The following is a 6,022-nucleotide window of genomic DNA, read 5'->3' on the forward strand; positions in this document are numbered from 1 at the left end:
CCATCAGCCGTGGACGGGTTATGCGAGCAAAATCCGATCGGACGTTCGTGTCGACAGTCTCGGCTCAGTCGACGGTGGGACAATCCGATTAAACGCGCGCGCCAAAATATCCGGACAAATGTCCGTGCCGCGTTTTCGTCACGAATCTCCTTCTCTTCATCCATCATCTGCAGAGCGAAACCTGGTGTTCCTTTTCTATCTTTCTTTTTTTTGTTTTTTTTTTTTTCAAACTGACACGTCTTCTCTCTCTCTCTCTCTCTCTCTCTCTCTCTCTTCAGCCTTCAAAAATGCATCGCGCGCAAGAAGCCTAACAAGTTGGACAAACATACGGCGAGCGACATACTGTTTTCGCAGCTAATTGAACGAGCGGGAGGGGCGATAGCGCGGTGGATGGTTGCTACAGAGTTGCAATTTGCCATTTTCTTCTCGGCTCTCTTTTCCCCCCCCTCCCTAAGGAAAATTAAATCTCGCGAAAGTTCTGTCGCAGAGCTACGAGGGAGAAAAGGGATCCAGCCGATGAGAAATCGGAATCTAAACGTTCGAAACGTAATTGTCAAACGTATGCACGCGTTCACGTTAATCACGCGGGAACCGAGGGATGCTCGTCAGCCACGCGAAGCAGCAGCGGACTCATTGGTTTTCATCAGTGTTGAAGCGAGCAGCGTACATATGCATCGTGAATCTAGCCGTCGCCATCGACTAAAACTCGAACGATCGTATCGGATACAAAATAATCAAACGTTGTTGCCTTTGGCGACGAGCGACAGCTCTCTGGCTTGTTTCGTATTTTTCTTTCTTCCTTTTTTTTTTTTTTTTATACAAATAATTCGTTTTCTCATCGCTTCGATGAGTGATAATGCTTGCCGCAAGTAGCTAATAAACCCTTGACTCAAGTTGGGAAGCTCGAACTCCGTGTTTATCATCTTTCGTCTTCCTTTCTCTCTGTCTCTTGTGTATTCTCTTACACATTCTCTTACATATGTCCATCTGTTTGTTATCGTTAATTCTGGTTTCATTTTTTTCTGTTTTTTCTCTTTTTTTCACTTTTCACTTTTAAAATAACAGAATAGCAGCCGCTTTCCCGTCTCTGTTCCTTCTTTCGTTTACCGGCGTTCACTATGACTGTGTGTGTGTGTGTGTGTGTGTAATGCTCGTTCGTTTGGTATCGAAGGGAAAGACGGTGATCTTGATCGCTCACTCTACGCTACGTCTCGATTCTACGAAAATTCTACGCGTGACCGATCTCGTCGAACAGAAAGAAGAAATTGACAAAAAAAAAAAAAAAAATTCGTTGATCGACTCGACGGAGAGTCTCTCCGGAGCATAGAAATTCTCTTTCTCTTTCGTTTTTCTTTTCTTTTTTTAAATCTACGTGTTGCCTTTAAACCTTCGTTCTGGACGCGTCGAAATGAAAATGAAAAAAAAAAAAAAACAAAAAAAAAAAAAAAAAAAAAAAAAAAAAAAAAAAAAACAAAAGTCTCTGCAAAGATCGGCAGCAATCGGGACGAATTCTATCATTTCGAACATCTCCCTCGGACTGTTCACTCGGAGGATTCTAACGATCGCGCGAGATCGATTGGCTCGAGGCGAGGGAAATATGTTCTGATCGGAGAAATCTCTCACCTAACGATATAGGATCACATAGTGGAAAAATCTCGTCGTCGTTTCACTCACGGCACTACCGGACCACTTAAATGGACATTTTGCTTAATTATTGTACTTAGTTTCTTACGCTTGGTACACGCAAAGTACAAAGTGCACTCGCGTACACCTGGAAATTATCATTTTCATCTTTGTCTTCTCTAAACTCTATGTACATATGCTAGATGCGGGCACGAAGGAACTCGTCCGTCTATTATCTCGATATTTTTTATCATCTTTCGTAGTAACTTCGTCTTTATCGAACGTTCGATCATGCGAAACAAGAAAACGTGAGAGAAAAAAAAAAAAAAAACAGAAGAAAGTATAATGATATTTCTTAAGGGGGTATTCTACTGTTTTTTTAACTTTGTTAGGGAATTTTTTGCAAAGAAACTATCACACTTTTTGCAGACAAATTGACAAGGTTCATTTGCACATATTTCAACGACGTTTCAAAAATTTTTTGGGACAAAAAAAGCTAAAGTTAGTGGCACTGCACACTCTCAAACATAGTCGCTTTTAAAAAAGATTGTCTAACGCTGTCCATGATTCCGGCCATTCTGCTTGTCGGAAATAAAAAAACCGTGATTGTTCCTTAATTAGTATGAGTTTGGCCATGAGCAGGTACCAAAAGAAAAAAGTCGGTAATTGAAAAAGTGGCTTTGAAATTCAATTATCGATTTTTGCATGTTTTTGTTAAACTTTGGAAGCCTAAAAAAAAATATAAAAAATAAAATTTTTTGGTTGATTCTGGTAGGGGCTATAGTCACACATGTACCAAATGCGTAGTTAAGATTTAGAGTCAATTGGTCAAGTAGATTTTGAGATATCACGGACACCGTTCTGAAAAACATAGTTGCCAGAAAAAATGCCTTTAAAGTTTAGTATTACGGTAACAATAAATCAACCATGACTTCGTCAATTTTAGGAGTTCACGTGTAAGGTTACAGAGATTTATTTTTGAATCTATGTCCTTTAAGAATGTGCAAAAAAAATTGACTTTTTTCAAAAGTTCACACTAGAATACCCCCTTAAGAGTTCGATCTTTAAATTTCAACTGGAGGCCAAGTCGCGCAGATTATACCGCGGAAAAGTTGCTTCACTCGCTACGGATGTATACAACTATCTTGAGACAAACGATTGAGGAATCGTTAGAAAGAAAAAAAAAAAAAAAATGTTCGTAGACGTATCTAAAAATTCTCAGTGCTTTCTAACTCGCTTCTTTCCTCCATTTTTTTTTTCTTTTTCTACCCTATGTACACGAGTAATTTACAAGTGTCGAATCTTTCCCCTCTAACACCAGCAAAGAAACGAAATACGAATGAAAAGAATACGAACGAAAGAAACAAAAGAACAAAAAAACATCTACATATATATGTGTGTATGTGAATTACATATATATATATATATTTCGATTGATTTCTTTCATTTTTCGTTTCTCGTCCGCATGGCTCGTCATGCGCTCTCGATCGTCGATTTCATTTCTTGCGCGCACTGTACGTACGTATATTATGTGTTCTTTGATTCTTAAATGCTGTACAGGAACATTTATATTTATGCTTAGTCGTTTAGATCGTTCGTTTCGGTAGTCTTTTTTTTTTTTCATTTTTTCTCTGTTTCTTCGTTTCACTCCTTTTTGTTTTATTCAATAGTAATTTCAATAACCTATATTTATTATATATATATATAGTACGCTTATATCCTGTTCAGTTAAGAGTTACTTTGTTACATCTATCGTCCGTTTGGATATATATAACGCTAGTTATCCCGTCTCTCGAGTCGTCGTTAAACAGTGAACAAATCTCGGTCTTAATGAAAGTAATGGGAGTTGCAAGTGTCGACAAATCAAAGGGAAGAAAACGTCGTTGCTTTCGTCGATCGGTATTAACCTGTTTTCGAAATCCTCGTCTCTTTCCGCGTGCGTTTTGTGTCTGTAACGTGTGTGTCGAGATGCTGGCGAGCTACTGATTGCCGACAGCAGTTATCGATAACTCGTTGACAGTTATCCTACGTGATACGAGAGATTGTTGACGAATTCGTGCATTTACCGAAAAACTTGAAGTTACAAAAAATACTCGAAGACTGACTCTTGCTTTCGCTCGAAACTTCCTATTCGTATCGTGTCGTGCTGTGTTTAATTCAGAGATTCAGGCTAATTTCGGTAACTCAACGAAATGATCGATAACATTGCCCGACAGCAGAGCATCTTCGTCGAGAGTTGGAGAGAGCGCGCAAAGGACCCCGGGCTCAATAAGTGACTAGAGCTCAACAACAACGCTAACGTTTTTCTCGTTCGCAATCCGTGGGATCTCAGACGAGAATCTCGGCTTGCTCTTCGAACTTGGGCTTGGTCGGGAAAGTAGATGAAAGCCTTTCCTTGGACGGTCTTTGTTCATTTATTTCGTTTCACTCTAAATTGCTAACCGAACTTGATAGAGAGAGAGAGAGAGAGAGAGAGAGAGAAACAAAAAGAGAAAAAAAAAGAGAAAAGAAAGAAGAAATAACAAGAAAAAAGAAAAAATGTAAAATCGCTGTGAGACAATAGTATTGACCCTCCGTTGCATTTCGGTGCGAGTGTCCTGCGTTTCGGACGTTGGAGAACTTCAGACGGACAAAATGGCGCCGATGGTGCGAACGGAGGGTTAATAATATTAGTAATAATAATAGTAGTAATAATAGTAATAATAATATTAATAATAATAATAATAATAATAATAGTTAAATAATAGTATTAATAATATTAATTCTAATAATAATAAACATCGACTAAATATAGAAAAAAATGTCAAAGTAACGTACGACCTAAAAAGATCTTTCAAAGAATAAAAATGGGGGAGGGGGGGGGGGGGGGGGAGAAACTCGTCAACTGAAACTAACGACAGACACAGCAGAAGAATAAATACTTCGTGTTCACATCGTGGTGGAAAAAGTTTCCCTTATACTGTTTTTCGCTGCTTTTTTTCTACGTTTTTCTTTTTCGTTTTTTCTAGTTTTTTGTTTTGTTTTCGTTTTTGTTTTTGTAACCTAGTCCCTGGTAGAAACGACTACACGTGGCGTGATACTCTTTGTAGTACGGTATACTGTCGCTGCTACGTTTCACAGACGTCGATTGCACTACATTGTTACTTTCATCCCGATTGCTACGTTAAACGGAGGAAAAAAAAAAAAAAAAATGAAGAGAATTGGACGAAAGGAAATGATTAAAAAAAAGAAGAAGAACGAACGTGTAATAAAACAACGTTAAGTTAAAAAGTCGAGGAAGAGGGGAGAAGGGATTAAATACTAGTACGGTAGATACATATGTGTATATCGATTAACGCTCCTATATAATATATAAAAAATAAAAACAAATATTAATTATATAGTTAATATCGTGAAATGGAGACGGGGGAGGGGCAGGAGCAAAGGACAAAGTGTAAAAACGTGAGTGTAAGAACGACAAAAGACTTCGTTGTCGACGGTGGGTCCTTCGCGCGACACCGGGAAGATCGATCGATCGATCGATCGATCGTTGTTAGGCTACGGATACTTGTGCATCTACGAAAAATTTAAACGTAGAAGAAAGTGTGAACGCGATAACGCACAGATCTTCCAAAATATCCGCCAGTATCTCTAGACGGTATTCTACTTAACAGAAGAGGATACAACTTAACCCTCGTATAACGGTGGCTGGGTCTGCGGTGACCCGTTTGTGAAGTCCTACTTTGTGTGCGAGTTATACAAAGTTAGCCTGTACGGCTACGATTTGGCGATAAAAAATGAGATCATAATTACGTTTCCAATAAAGATGTCAAATCGGTGACGAATATATGTACGAGTCAGTTCTGAAGAAGCAGTCGTAGCGAATGGCCGGAAGTGCATTGTATTTCAGTATTTTTCATTAGTATTATTCTTTAGTTTCGTAATATTTTTCATTCTTTGTATCCTCTAGTTTGTTCAGTATTTTTCGTTTTTTGTATTTTTCAGTCTCTTAGTGTTTTCCATTTTTTTAAAACTTAAAACGATCGAGATGTTTTGTTTGCACAGGCAATGACAAACGAATAATAGCGCTAAATGTAGCAATTGTCACAATTTCGTTTGTAGCAAACATAAATGCAATCTAACGTATTATTTATAAATTATTTATGGGTAATAAAAGTAGCAAAAGGTGTTTTTATTTCCTACTATCCTGTTGTTATAACAATCGTAATAAAAATACAAGGAAAGAAATAAAATTGAACCAGCTACCAACGACTACATATAGGCGTACATCGTTCCAGTGGAACGTGTATGCATACATGTAGTCAGTAGCTTGGGACACGCGAGACCAGGCCACCGGCCCGACATGCGAGAGTTAAGATACAAAGAACTTTTACTAACAAGTGTTGGAAATTCATACGAG

The sequence above is a fragment of the Frieseomelitta varia genome, unplaced genomic scaffold (genome assembly GCF_011392965.1).
Source record: "Frieseomelitta varia isolate USP_RPSP 00005682 unplaced genomic scaffold, Fvar_1.2 scaffold_499, whole genome shotgun sequence".
Taxonomy (NCBI): Eukaryota; Metazoa; Arthropoda; class Insecta; order Hymenoptera; family Apidae; genus Frieseomelitta; species Frieseomelitta varia.